Source organism: Delphinus delphis, chromosome 8, assembly GCF_949987515.2.
Source record: "Delphinus delphis chromosome 8, mDelDel1.2, whole genome shotgun sequence".
NCBI lineage: Eukaryota > Metazoa > Chordata > Mammalia > Artiodactyla > Delphinidae > Delphinus > Delphinus delphis.
This window is the reverse complement of record NC_082690.1, coordinates 48,014,020-48,029,940: the sequence shown is the minus strand read 5'-3', so window position 1 is coordinate 48,029,940 and position 15,921 is coordinate 48,014,020. Positions and strand designations below refer to the sequence as shown.

Sequence of the window (15,921 nt, the reverse complement as noted above, 5' to 3'; positions counted from 1 at the left end):
TTTTTATTCTGTTAAATTTTCATAGTATTGAAGACATCGTAAGTTTCTTTCATATTACCAGCAGTAACCTCAAAAAAGAGCAGGACATGTAAACAAGTAAAATTTGCATGCTTTAATAGGTCCAGCAATTTTAAATGATGCTGTTTTGATCACTGCATACCAGCAAACTCCAAGAGATTGTCTGGCAATGCAGTAGCATAATTAACCTAATGTGCTTTTCTGACCTCATAAATCACATTCTTCGATGCCCTGAGCTCTTGGCACAAAGACCCTGAAAACAAATGCAAATTCCCACTGTATTAACTATAAAATATTGCAAACACAAGCACCTCTTTTAAATGAATATCTTAAGTGAAAAGTACTATGTTGAAAAAAGAATCTAATGATTTTGACTGTAAACAAAAGCAAAAACAAAGAAAATGTTAATGCAGTTATCTTGCCGAAATTTAAAAGTTGACCATCAATATTAAATTAGCTTTTCCTTCATTCACCAAATTATATTAGCCAATGGACAATTTTTTAAATAGTGAGATAAATTACCTTTTGTTTCAAAAGGTCACTCTGGATGCTGTGTAGAGAATAGATTGGGGCAAGAGTGAAAACAAAGGGATATCAGTCAGGAAACTACTGCAGTAGACCAAAGAGACTAAGGTGGCTTAGACCACGATGGCATAAGGGAGATGGTAAGAATCGGTAGGATTCCAGACTTAAATTGAAAATTTGGCAACAGGACTTGCAAAGGGGTTGTATGAGAATGTGAAAGAAAGAGAAAAATCCATGATGACTCCTGGGTTTCTGGGTAAATGATGATGACATTTACTGAGATGGTGAAGACTAGAAGAGGAGCAAGTTGGTTGTGGGGAGGGGTAGAATCAAAGTCCAGTTTTGGACATGTTAAGTTTTGAAATGCTTGATAGATATCCAAGTGAAAGATATTAAATAGGCAATAGGATATATAGAAGTCAGACATAAGTTTGGGAGTCATCAGCCTACAGGTAACATTTAAAACCATGGGACTGGGCTTCCCTGGTGACACAGTGGTTAAGAATCTGCCTGCCAATGCAGGGGACACGGGTTCGAACCCTGGTCCGGGAAGATCCCACATGCCATGGAACAACAAAGCCCATGCGCGACAACTACTAAGCCTGCACTCTAGAGCCTGCAAGCCACAACTACTGAAGCCCACGTGCCTAGAGCCCGTGCTCTGCAACGAGAGAAGCCACCGCAAAGAGAAGCCTGAGGACCGCAACGAAGAGCTGCAACTAGAGAAAGCCCATACGCAGCAACAAAGACCCAATAAGGCCAAAAATAAATAAATAAAATATATATTTTTTAAATAAAATAAAATAAAACCATGGGATTGAATGAGACTATATAAGTACTGTAGTGAGTATAGATAGGAAAAAAGAAGAAGAAGAAGAAGCCTGAAGTACCTTAGCCAAGTTACTTCAACACTTAAGTCAAGAGAGAAAGTAAAGAAAGTGGTACAAGAAGGTGGACATGACTGGGTATGTCAAATGCTGCTGAAAAAAATGATAAATCCTGAAAATTAATCAATGAATTAGCAACACAGAGGTCTCTATAACCTTGACAAGTACAATCCCATTAGGGTAGAGAGGACAAGCCTAATTTGGAGTAGCTTCAAGAGAAAATTAGTGACAAAGAAGCACAGACTGAGTATAAACAACTCATGATAAATTTTGCTCTAAAGGGGATTAGAAAAATGGGAGAGGGGCTACATGACAGGACCTGTAGACTTAACAAGCAGAATGCAGTCACTGCTAAATCATGGCCCAGAAGGAAGTGGACCACAAGAATAAACATCCCCATCTCTTTTTCCCTCCTCCACCACTTCTGATCTCCTCTTAGTACCTCCCATTGGCCAAACTCAGATAGAAGTTGGAAGACAAGGTGAAGGAGATGACAGATGAAGCGAATGGATTTTAAAGACGACAACAGTAGCAAACACTATGTGCTAGGCACTGTTCAAAATGCAATACATATATTAACTTATTTATCCTCACAACAACCCTATGAGTTGGGTACTTTTCCTATGGTCCTCATTTTACAGACAGGGAAAGTGAGGCACAGAGTGGTTATGAAATCTGCCCAGAGTCACACAAGTAGTAAGTGGCAGAGGACCCAGGATATGAACTCAGGCCGTCTGGCTCAAGGGTCCATGCTCTTAACCCTAAAATGTTCCTCTTAAGAGGAGACATTTGTGTGCTAATAACTGAAGAGGAAGGTAAAAATTAATTGCAAAGAGAGAAGAAATAATTACAGTAGCATATTCTTTGAGTAAATAAGGAAAAATGCAGACATAACCTGTCATGAATCTTCTTTGTTTGCCCTTCCAGGTCATCTTTCTTCCCCTATCCACCCTGCTCTGTGCCCTGGGAAGCTGACCTTAACAGACTGTGTTAACCAGCTCACTTGTCCTCTGGCTTCCTATTGGGGTCCACTAATAGGAATAACCAGCAGAAGATCAGGGAAGGGAGGAAAGAGGGGTTGGGATGTTTATTCACCCAGCCCTGTTCTTGCTGGGCCATGGTTTGGCAGTGGCTGTCTTCTTCCTAAAGCCATCACTCCTCTCAGGCAGCCTTCTAATAATTGCAGTTCTATTTGTGTTACAGTAACAGCTCACATGCTTTCCCTGTTCCTTCAAGACTCCCACTGTTCCTAGTCCCCGAGTGCTTCCATTCCTGGTTGATTCCCTTAACTCTGCCCCATCTCTTTGTAAACTTTGTAAACTCTTTGTAAAATTCTTCATTAAACTCTCAGAAGAGAAGGCTTTCTGTTACCTTCCAGGACTCTGATACTCTATCCAAGAAGGGGATTTCATCTTAGATAAAAGGAGGGACAGTTTATCCACATTAATAAAAGAAAAAGCAAAACACATAGATACAGATATAGGTAGGTTGGTAGATCAAGTACTGAAAAGATGAGGAAGTTCTCTTTTGATTGTTTTTATTGTCTCAATAAAATAAGAAGAAAGGTCAGCAGCTAAAGTTGAAGAAGGTGCAGTGTATTGCATTTGAGGAGAAAAAAAGGTATGAAATGCTCCCCCTGGGAACAGGAAAGTGAACTGTCCAAGGAAACATGATAGGCTTTTTGGGCATAATTTAAAGTGAAACCAGTTAACAGGGTTGTATGTATTTCTCCAGCTACATTTAGCTGCAATGGTGCAGACATGGAATAGACAGAGATGGGTTTAACCAGAGGTTGGTTTTGCCAGCAGATGGAGAGACAACAAAGAAACTGAAGATGCATATAAAATGATTAAATATAGCAATGAATCATGCCTTTTAAGCTGGACCTGAAGATTTATGGTAGCTAACAGATCACAAAAATAAAATTTGTGGGGCCAATGACTTAGCAGTGCTTATGGGATCAATGATTGATATGGGAAATACAGAAATGAACTGGATCAATAGAAGGTAACGAGTGATGGTCACAGAGTAATATGTTTAAAACTGAGATTTTTAGAGGGGTGTGGTTATTAATATTGTTAAGATATAGAGTAAAATCTAAGAGTGGGTGGCTGAGATACAGTGAAGGAAGAGATTATTACCAGAACAGAGATCAAGAAACTGATAAAAGGAACCGGACTGTCCAAAAACAAAGGCAAAATAATGACAATAGTTCAAATTTGAAAGTACGAAGTTATGTAGAATACTGCTATCCATTTTCCTATATCCTTCATTCAAGATGCAGTCATATTCCTCTCCATAATCATCCATGTTTATAAAGAAATTTATTGCACTAGCCCAACCCTTCCATGTTACAATTATAAATACTCAAATTCAGGAAAAGGAAGTGTCTTGCATCAAAATCTATTTAGTACTTACAGAGAACCCTACTAAATATGTTAAATTTTCCATATCTCCAGGGGCTCCATTTCTAGAAAAACATATAGTTTAAAAAATTAGATTTGTATGAGGAAAATAGCGAGGAGAAAGTGAACATATGTCCTGAAAAATTATTAAATGGAGCCCTGCACCTAAAATAAATAGGTTTGGTTGGATGGTATTAATAACCTCAATTAATGAAATCTAAAAGTCACCTTTATATTTATAATCACTGTCCTATTTTGATCAGTTGAAAAGCTCTTAAACCCTTCTTCAAAAAACTCTTGCAGCTGGGTTTCCCTGGTGGCGCAGTGGCTGAGAGTCCGCCTGCAGATGCAGGGGACACGAGTTCGTGCCCCGGTCCAGGAAGATCCCACTACGCCGTGGAGCGGCTGGGCCTGTGAGCCATGGCCGCTCAGCCTGCGCGTCCGGAGCCTGTGCTCCGCAACCGCAGAGGCTGCAACGGTGAGAGGTCCGAGTACCGCAAAAAAAAAAAAAAAAAAAAAAACTCTTGCAGCAACTATTTATAAAGACCAAGGCTTCTTTCTGAATGGTTTATTTTCAAATGGCTTATTTTCAAAACTGAAGGTTTTTCTGAATGCATTATTTAATATTCAGTATAATTTGTTTCTGTGAGTTTAACAATGCTTTAAACTTTTAGGGATTCATGATTAACTCATTTTGTAAGACCTGGCATGCCCACTGGAGTTTGGTAGCTCTAGGTACATTTGATGACCCAATTTGTATATATATTGTCCTGTAAAGAAAATTCTAATCTTATGGTTTTATGAAAGTTTATGATTTTGACAGCAAACTGGAAACTGAATATAAGGTAGAACCCAGAGACTCAAACTAGAAACCAGGAAAATTTATGCTGTATGGTATCTGTAGGTTATTATTGGAAGGTTTGGAATTCCTAACGTAGTCTTAGAAGTTCTGGGCTTCTGAGCAACAAATGAGGTAAAGGAGAAATAGTTTCTTAAGCAACTCTTAGGAATGACTCATGTAAACAAACTAAGGTAGACCAATGTTCCTCATTCTCCACCACTTCTATCTTTTGCCAGGAACCAGAGCTAACAGGAGAAAGGGGAAGCCTTTCCTGTGAGACACGTGTGGGCTATTTCTTCTCCCATTGCTCCTTCTTGTGGTTAATGCTTTTCGACATTCAATACCAAATTGAATGTTGAAAATGAAGAGGTAAGAAACAACATTGAGATCTATGCTTCAGTATAGCAGGGTCACACATACAGCTTATACCACACCATGGTATAAGTGGCATGGTGGCAAACAAAATGTATAGGTCTTTACTGTGTATGTGTCTTATCCAGCAGCTTCAGAAGCCCTCAATCCCTGGTTAATTGGGAAAAGTGACCACTCAATCCAGTTTAAAGTGTAGTCTGGCTCAATAATTTAAAGTCTCTCTCATAAAACTTTTCATTCATATAGCCTACGCCTCCTCCTTCTCTCTAAAATAATGCCCCGTTATATGGGAGTAGACAATTCTGGGGTCAGACTTGTGGTTTATCTGCCATCATAGTCTTGGGGATAGAAATAGGCTGTGCTCATTGGATCTACATGCTGTCCTTGGGCTTCTCTGGTTCTTGAGCAATGACCCTGTTCATCTGCTCACTAGGCATACTGCTAGCCTCTGATGCAGAAGTCTGTTTGGTGGGACCTGGGATCCATTCTTTTGGCTCAGGCAAAGCTCCAGGTGCTCCGCCTGGTGACAACACTTTTGCCTTGGGCTGTACTGGCACTACACTCCTACAATCCTTCCTGAGGTCACGTTATAATTCCCAGTCAGTACAGACGCTGGCTGGAACCTTCCTGAGATGCTGACTTAATGCCAACAACTGCCTACCTAAGGACAACATAGTGAAAATAAAACCCTACTTACTTATGCTTTCCTCTCCTTTCAAATTAGTCCATTTCTAACTTAAACAAGAATCTAACACAGTCCCAGGCATGCGGCAACACTCACTTATTCATTCATTCATTTAACAAATATTTACTTAGTGGCTATTATGTTCTAAGCACTAAGCTAAAATAAAAGATACAGCAATGAATAAGACAGGCAAGAATGCTCCTATGGAATTTACATTCTAGTGGAGAAAGCCATACAAAATGCATAAACAAACAAAATTTCTCATAGTGATACAGTGACAAAAATAAAACAGGTAGTGTGATAGATGTGACTTGGGGGTGGGATGGAGGTGAGGAGGGAGGTTAAGACAAAGATTTAGACAGAAAGGTACTCCAAACAAAAAAGAAGCATGTAAAGTTTCCTGGGGCAGCATTTAGGAACAGAGAGAAGGCCAGTGTGGCTGAAGTACAGTGAGTAGGGAAGAGTGGTAAGAGATGAGATGTGAGGTAGGCAGAGGTGATAGGGAGCCTTACAGGTAAGAAGTTTGAATTTCATTCCAAGGATAACAGAAGACTAGAATGTTTCATTTAATAAGTAGTATCTAAACATTTTTAAACAAACACAATACAGTAGTATGAATTATACCAGTATACAAGTAATTCCTTATGATTTTACTGTTTGATCCAAATAACTATTTCAAAGTACTTATCACAGTTGTACTTATTTAATGTCTGTCTCCCTTATTAGACCATGAGCTCCATGAAAATAGGGTCCACATCTCTCTTGTGACTAAATCCCCAGAGCCTAACAGAGTGTCTCTTAGATAGCAGGTGTTCAAAATAGATTCTGTCAAATGAAAGAAATTTAATGATTGACTATTCCATGGCAGACACTGAATTAGAACCAGGCCCTGCATTCAAGAAGCTCACAGTCTATTGAGGGAGACCAACATGTAAGCAATTAACAATAATACAACATACTAAGCGCTACACCAGAAATATGAACAAATACTAAAGGAATGTAAAAGAGAAAGTAACTAATTCTGCTTACTGGCAGGGAAAGTATTAAGGAAGTTTTTAACTAAGAATAAATATTCATTTCCTTGGGATAAATGTTTATACTAAGAAAGAAGTCTATATCATGTTTTATTAATTTTATTAGTTCTACAGTTCAATAGAACATACACTCTATTGACAAAATTGTTTAACATATTATTACCATGATATTTTAAGACATCTTGAAAAGGCTTTTTGCTAAAATAATCTTTTAGAAATTTCTCTATATTTTTGTTATTATGTGTATCAATTCCCTACATATTAAAGTTAAATTCAAGACTAAAATATTCATAATGTTATTCTTCTAGCTATGGGAAAAAATAGATGGAGAAGGCTATTGTGCTCTGCTTTTTTGCCAGCTACCATATATCAACGATACTGATCATCACCAGATTTTCATTTATTAGGTACCTTAGCAGAAATTACCAGATGCTTTCATGCTCCCAACAAACCTTTGGGGCTTCATTACCTTACTGTGTATCAAAGTCTAATATGCTATCAAAATAAATTAATTTTCTGCTAATTCAGTTATAGCACAAATAAAAACTTCCTTCATTTTTAAAACCACCACTCTTATAAGCATCCATAGTACATAAATTTAGTTAAATGGTGCCATCTGGTGACATAAATCCTGCAGCAAATATACAAAGTCCAGAGCCAAGAATGACATACAATTCTCTTGATGGTACCCAACCTAAAGTGTCAAATTTAACTTAAGAAATATTTGATCCTACTTGACATGAAACACACAACTAATCACACTCAGTATATGGCAGTTTAACAATGGGAATTATAAGGACTGTCTGGGCCACATTTTATGCTTACTACTCTTGTTTCTCAAGTGCACCCTCAAACTTAAACAAGCCTTTAGAAGAGATTTAAGTCTAACGTGATGCTTTAGCCAACCCCTAGAGAACATTTTTAAAGCATAAATATCAAGAACATCTTGAACCCATTTAAGTCACATCTACTTCCTCACTCTCCTTCTGATCTCTATGAATCTGTTTAATTGTCATCACCTAAAATGTCACTTCCCTGAGAAAGCTTTCCCCAATTCCACTGCTAAGGTTAAGCTTCTCACGCATAGCATCCTCTACTTCTCCACTGTAGCATTTTCACAACTGTAAATATAAACTATTCGTGCAATTTTGTTTACTGCTTGCCTCCCCAGTTTTATATCTGGCACAGTGTTCAATAAATAATTTTGAATGAATAAAGGGATGGATGGATGATTAGATGGATGGATGGGGAAAAATGTCCTTCTCTATCCTCTTTTCTTACTCAAATCCTATCATTGACAAGACCCAGCTCAAGTTTACATTTTATATAAAATCTTCCCCAGCAACACCAACCTACAATAAACCCACACTTCTCTGAACTCCTACAGTTTGGTCTAGGCTCCAGAGTTTAGTCCTTGATTACATCCTGTCTTATATTTGTTTGTATATATGTGAATATTACCTTCCCAATTGACTTTAACACCCTTAAGGGTAGGAATTTGGTTTTTAATAATATCTACCTGCATATGCCCGTGTAAATAGGTAAACACTTCATAAATACCTTGTTAATTATTATAATTAAATTGCAATAACTGAAATACCTGCATTCATTTTAGTGAAATGAGTATTCTAAACAAATAAGTAGGAACAGAGTAGACCTTGGTATTTAAGAATCTAACATTCACCACTTTGACCAGTCAATACTTATTTAAATGTCCATAACATACAGTAATTAAATGTGTTTCACAGGAGCACATGCTTTGAGGCTGTGAGTGGCAGCAAGCACTTCCCTAGTAAGTGAGCCTCCCACTTGCCAACAGCAGCATCTCAATGCCGCTTATCTGCTGTTCTCTATCCATAGCCCCATAGGTAGAAACCACCATTAAGCATCCAAAGGGAAAAAATCAATCACTTAAATGTTTCAGATATACTACTGTCCTTTAAAAAGAAAATTAGATGCCATAATGATATTCCTAAATTTATGGATCCTCAAAGTAGTCAAGATATATCCCAGAATGATAATGGCTCACTGGATTTCTTAAAGATCAAATCAAGTCTTTATAAAACCCAAGAATGAAGAAATGCCACTGTCATCTTTTCCCAAATGTATTAATACTATTCACATACTATATTACTTTCCTTGAGTGGCCAAATATCTAACCATTTAGAACATATGTTCTCAAACTTTAGCATGCCTCAGAATCACCTGGAAGGCTTATTACAACACTATTTGCTGCACCCTGCTTCCAGGGTTTCTAATTCAGTAGGTCTGGGGTGAGGCCCAAGAATCTGCAATGCTGACCAAATTCCCAATGAGGCTGATGCTGCTGCTCCACGAACCACACTTGGAGAACCTCTGCTTTGGAGGACTGAAGCCAAGTTGTTCCAAATTTATATAACCATTTCACTATAATCTATAAAAAATTCTTAGACTTTCTTACAATCAGGTGGCAAAAATTATACATTACAAAGACAAATCAAGACCAAAATAGCCATGATGTTTTCAAATAGATGTTATTTTGAAATAAAATATTATATTAGAATTACTATACTGAGAAAATATGTAGTTTTTTTTTTTACTCAAACTAAAATCTGATAAAACTCCAATACAGATCAATTTTGTAATACTTATTACTATTATATTTAAATGATTAACTGATTGCATACCTAACATCTCTTTTCTCTCTACTTGATTTCTCTCACTTACCCAGAAGGGCAAGGACGATCCTCTCCTCTAGAGTTTACTGTTGTATCCCTACTGCCTAGCACAATGTGTAATACATAACAAGTATTTTTTAAATAACTGTTGAATAAATGAATAAAAAATTTATTGCTGACCTATTATTATTAAAGGTTCACATACTGGGGGTACAACTGTTAGTTAGATATAACCTCAACTCTCAAGCTACTCACATTCTACTGAGGGAGCAGAAATATATTCAGTTCATCATAAGTCAGTGTAATAAGTGCCTTATAGTAATATGAACTAAATGTTAAGAGACATAATGAAAGGGCTGGTTAAAGCTGCTAACAGGCAGGGACATGGTAGAAGGCTTCAACAAGGAGGTGATAAATCCTAATATGTAGTATATCTACTGTATCACCCCTATTGCTAATAATTTCAAGTATCCATAGGGTTCTACACTAAGCTTTATGAAGATAAAAAATATTCTACTCTAATACAAAGTCTAACATGCAAGCCTCCATAAAGCAGGATAAGTTCTTTTCTAAGATGTTGCTACTGGTAGACTTTTAAGGAAACTATCACTCTACTACCTATTCTCTTCTAAATCTTTCCCCAAAATTCCCCCTCAAACACTGCAGTGAAGTAAGAGGAAATAAAATTAGATAAACAAGGTTAACAAGATTTTATAAGGGGTTAAAACCTTTTAAATATACATACATAGTTCTGTCCATACTTGTACATAAAAGTAATGAATAAAGAATAAGACAATATTTTACCATTGCAACAAAAAGAAGAAAATACCTAGGAATAAACCTACCTAGGGAGAAAAAAGACCTGTATGCAGAAAACTATAAGACACTGATGAAAGAAATTAAAGATGATACCAACAGATGGAGAGATATACCATGTTCTTGGATTGGAAGAATCAATATAGTGAAAATGACTATACTACCCGAAGCAATCTACAGATTCAATGCAATCCCTATCAAATTACCAATAGCATTTTTTTTACAGAACTAGAACAAAATATCTTAAAATTTGTATGGAGACACAGAAGACCCCGAATAGCCAAAGCAGTCTTGAGGTAAAAAAATGGAGCTGGAGGAATCAGACTCCCTGACTTCAGACTATACCACAAAGCTACAGTAATCAAGACAATATGGTACTGGCACAAAAACAGAAACACAGATCAATGGAACAAGATAGAAAGCCCAGAGATAAACCCACGCACCTATGGTCAACTAATCTATGACAAAGGAGGCAAGGATATACAATGGAGAAAAGACAGTCTCTTCAATAGTGGTGCTGGGAAAACTGGACACCTACATGAGAAAGAATGAAATTAGAACACTCCGTAACACCATACACAAAAATAAACTCAAAATGGATTAGAGATGTAAATGTAAGACTGGACACTATAAAATTCTTAGAGGAAAACATAGGAAGAACACTCTTTGACATAAATCACAGCAAGATATTTTCTGATCCACCTCCTAGAGTAATGAAAATAAAAACAAAAATAAACAAGCGGGACCTAATGAAACTTCAAAGCTTTTGCACAGCAAAGGAAACCATAAACAAGACAAAAAGACAACCCTCAGAATGGGAGAAAATATTTGCAAAAGAATCAATGGACAAAGGATTAATCTGCAAAATATATAAACAGCTCATGCAGCTCAATACTAAAAAAACAAACAACCCAATCCAAAAATGGGCAGAAGACCTAAATAGACATTTCTCCAAAGAAGACATACAGATGACCAAGAAGCTCATGAAAAGCTGCTCAACATCACTAATTATTAGAGAAATGCAAATCAAAACTACAATGAGGTATCACCTCACACCAGTTAGAATGGCCATCATCAGAAAATCTACAAACAACAAATGCTGGAGAGGGTGTGGAGAAAAGGGAACCCTCTTGCATTGTTGGTGGGAATGTAAATTGATACAGCCACTATGGAGAACAGTATGGAGGTTCCTTAAAAAACTAAAAAGAGAATTACCATATGACACAGCAATCCCACTACTGGGCATATACCCAGAGAAAACCATAATTCAAAAAGACACATGCACCCCAATGTTCACTGCAGCACTATTTACAATAGCCAGGTCATGGAAGCAACCTAAATGCCCATCGACAGATGAATGGATAAAGAAGATGTGGTACATATATACAATGGAATATTACTCAGCCATAAAAAGGAATGAAATTGGGTCATTTGTTGAGACGTGGATGGATCTAGAGACTGTCATATGGAGTGAAGTAAGTCAGAAAGAGAAAAACAAATATCGTATATTAACGCATATATGTGGAATCTAGAAAAATGGTACAGATGAACTGGTTTGCAGGGCAGAAATTGAGACACAGATGTAGAGAACATCTGTAGGGGGGTGGGGGTGTGATGAATTGGGTGATTGGGATTGACACGTATACACTGATGTGTATAAAATTGATAACTAATAAGAACCTGCTGTATAAAAAATAAATTAAATAAAATTCAAAATTTTTTTTAAAAAAGAATAAGACAGTTTTCAATAAGGTATAAAAGCAAAGAACTTTTATAGTACATATCTAAAAATGAACTAACTCATTATATTATTTAAATGGTTTTTACAAATAATTATGGTGGCAATACATATCTTTAAATTTCAAAGTAGATCTGGAAGGGAAGTATAAAAAGAAAAACATTCCATCTTGCTCCTTCATCACCTAAATGAAGGATAAATAACCTAATAGAGTGCCTTGAAAGTCTGAATGTTTTAGCTATGCTAAATGAAAGAGATCTAACTTAATTTATAAAATATCATGGAATTCCAACTCACTTATATTCAAATTCTGAAGTGTTAATGCAATCATCATAAAACTATAATTATCTATTGGACAAAATATTTTCCTCAGTATTACCACAAGATGTCACCCTAAGCCTAACATCAAAATGTGCAGCTTTGCTGTTTCAGGCATTTTTCTTCTTTTGTACATTAATGAACACTAATTACTAACTTTTTAAAAGTTAAGTTGTTTTCTTTGTTTTAATTTATTTATTTTATTTATTTATTTTTGGCTGCATTGGGTCTTTGTTGCTGTGTGCGGGCTTTCTCTATTTGCAGAGAGCGGGGGCTACTCTTCATTGCGGTGCATAGGCTTGTCACTGCGGTGGCTTCTCTCGTTGCAGAGCATGGGCTCTAGAGCACAGGCTCAGTAGTTGTGGCACACGGACTCAGTAGTTGTGGCACACGGGCTTAGTTGCTCTGCGGCATGTGGGATCTTCCCGGACCAGGGCTCAAAGCCGAGTCCCCTGCACTGGCAGGCGGATTCTTAACCACTGTGCCACCAGGGAAGCTCTAAAAGTTAAGGTGTTTTTTTACATTTTCTGTTATTGGTAAATGGAAACCAAAACAAAGAATACAGGGACTAGAGAAGCAAGAAAGAAGAAAGTTAAACAGTTTATCACCCTATTTACTATAAGAGAAGAGCATTTTACCCTTGGATTTTATTTTCTTCTTTGACTTTATTTTTAAAAATTTCCATAATGAGCATATATGTTTATAATCAAATAAAGTCATTTTAAAAATGAAAAAACAATACCTCTGCTATCACCCTCCACCCTATTATCACAGAACCCATTTATAAAATGGGTTTTTTTGTGCTATAATAATGGTCAAAGTTATGGAGACAGAATCCTGTCCTCAAGGATTATACCATCTTACTATCTAAGACGTGTTTGCATTTTCTTTTTTAGGCATATGATGAAGTACCACAAAAGGAGGATAGTATTCATTTTCAAAGTGATGCTTTTCATCTACAGAGAGAAGGCCTGGTTTCCTGGTCACTTGTAAATATTACAGCACATTCTGAAATAATAGTATTTTACTCTACTATCCATTTATGATGGGTTTTCTGCATATGATTCCCTTCTATTTCTTCAGGTGAGATTCATGCAAGGCATTATTTCAACATACTGGCTACCTGAATACCAGAACAATGGGTGAAAGTCACTATCTTCCATCACTTGTAACAAAAAAAAAATGGGGAAGGGAAGTTAGTCAAAACAGAAAGCAAAATACAGAGCATAACTAATGCCCTAGTGCTTTGTGACCACCTAGAGGGGTGGGATAGGGATAGGGAGGGTGGGAGGGAGATGCAAGAGGGAGGAGATATGGGGATATATGTATATCTATAGCTGATTCACTTTGTTATAAAGCAGAAACTAACACACCATTGTAAAGCAATTATACTCCAATAAAGATGTTAAAAAATAATAATAATGCCCTATTTATTAATGGTTCCCTACTTATCCATTTATAAAGATATAATCCCCTTCACGATGCACAGGGCTACATAGTTTTTCTTCTTTTGTGTCCTTAAAATTGCACAGTGAGACCAACTCAAACATTCAATAATAATAAATTAGTAAGCAGTATTTAGCAACCTAACAGGATTCAATAGAAAATTATGTTTTGTGGTATAGCATTGCTCCATTCTTTGCACTCTGGTTTATCCCAAAATGACTTAAAAGACTAGCCAAAGTAAATCTATCCATTCAAAGTTGGGCATCAGGATTACTTACATAACAGCTTTTTACAGATTACTGTTGCCTCTCATTTTATTACAGAAATTCCAATTACATTACAGGCTTTTTGCCAAGATATTTATCACTCACTCAAAACAATGGCAAAATACAACTCTTTGTCATTCCTCTTTTTATTCCCCGTGTAATGATGTTGCATTGCCAAATGGTTACACTACCTTAGTAGAATTTTCTAAAGCATCCAACGATATTCCTCCTAAATAAAGTTCTCAAAAACTCAAACTCTCAAAAGTCATAGCCAATCTTATCTAAGCACATAATACAAATCTATTTAGAGGCATTGCCATTCTGTTAATGGCCTTTACTATTTATCAACTAGATAAAACTATTAATTTTTAATTGAGAAATTCATTGCTTAAAAGTGTTCTCTAAAATACTATTCTCTAATGACAGGGTTTATTTAAATTCTGTAAGACTCCATTTAGAGCTGTTTTTATTTAATACCAACTAAGATGATTATAGTTATTTGTGTCATTAATTCTTACCAGCCATATAAGAATATTTTAAAGAAATTAATCCACAGGCAATAATCCTATAAAGCTTTTTACTTCTATTTTTATTCGATAGACTGATTCTCAATTTTTCAAAATTTAATGGTTTTTTAAATTATATTCAAACCATAAAGTTATAGTTTTGTCAATAAGTGTAGACATTCATTATAATAAAAACACAAATAAAATATTTTCAAGATTTACCCTGATAAATTCACATTTTTTGTTTCTATATCAATAACCATCAGACCTGAAAAATAATAACGTCTGGTAGATTCAATTATTTCTTTAAAATATGCTGTTTAAGTCCAGTAAAATCTATAGTGTAATTGAGTGAGTCTTTTTTTAAATTCTTTAGTTAGTTGGTTGCTTTTGTTGAGGGGAGGTATTTGTTTCTATTTTTTATTTAACTCTAAAAAAGAATTAAAAATTATCTGCATAAATGCAAAAATGTATGTATAAAGACATACATAAATAAACCATAAATTCAAGAATAAGCAAAAGGTTAAACATTATATAGTTAGATTCATGAAGCATTGACAAAGCACTGAGATTTTCATCAATAAACTTCTCAATTTGAATCATGAAATTTCTTAAGAGTAGCAAAAAAGATGAAAAAAGTTGTTTTTGTCTTAAGAAGAGAGTAAAACTAGAACTATGTTTCTGAGTAGAATGTGACCCATCACTTTCTGTGTTAGGGAAGTCTTCGTCTAGAAGGAGGAAACTTCCTTCTTTAGCATATTTGTCCTCAATTTTTTGCAATAAGCTACTCCAGTTTTTTCCTGTGTAAACTTGTCTTCCTATATAAAACATTCTTTCAATATTTTTATTTTTATTAACATATACTTTATTTCTATTTTATAGAAGTTCTTTTTTAAGATAACCTTAAACAAGAAAATGGGGGAAAAATCTTTTCTTCTACTTGATATCAAGAAAAATATTTCAGTTTTAAATTTGGTTATCAGGTTTTCTGACCACGTTACTCAAACTCTTAAGCCCAATTCTGATCATTAAGATGATAAATTAATTTTTTAATACATACCTAGCAAAGCTTGGAATAAGTTGCTCTTAAAGATACCCATCACCTTTTTAACAGCGTTTTTCAACTGCTGCTCCTCTGGTTTCCTTAATTTTTTGCAGTATTCTTCCAGTAATGATAAAGCTCGGTCAGTATCTGAAAAACATGATTTTAAAATTCTATCTTATGGTCTTAGAAAAATAATAAGCTAACATTAAACTATTCTATAGTTATATTCCTAATTTCATGACGAAATAATTTAACAAACTAATCATGAATTCCATAAACTATCTTTAAAATTGATAATTACAATGAACTCAATTTTAAGAACCACTTTTATTTCTGTTGTCTTCCAAAAGAATCTGCAACTA

General features: G+C 35.6%; 1 long non-coding RNA gene across 1 annotated transcript in view; it reads right to left on the bottom strand.

Moving 5' to 3' along the window:
• The window catches only part of LOC132429633 (uncharacterized), a 445,080-nt gene extending 429,438 nt beyond the window's left edge, over positions 1-15,642 (bottom strand). Inside the window, exon 1 of the long non-coding RNA XR_009520378.1 lies at positions 15,575-15,642. This is a non-coding gene — a long non-coding RNA (uncharacterized lncRNA). The remainder of the gene's footprint in view (positions 1-15,574) is intronic.
• Positions 15,643-15,921: the final 279 nt, after the last annotated feature.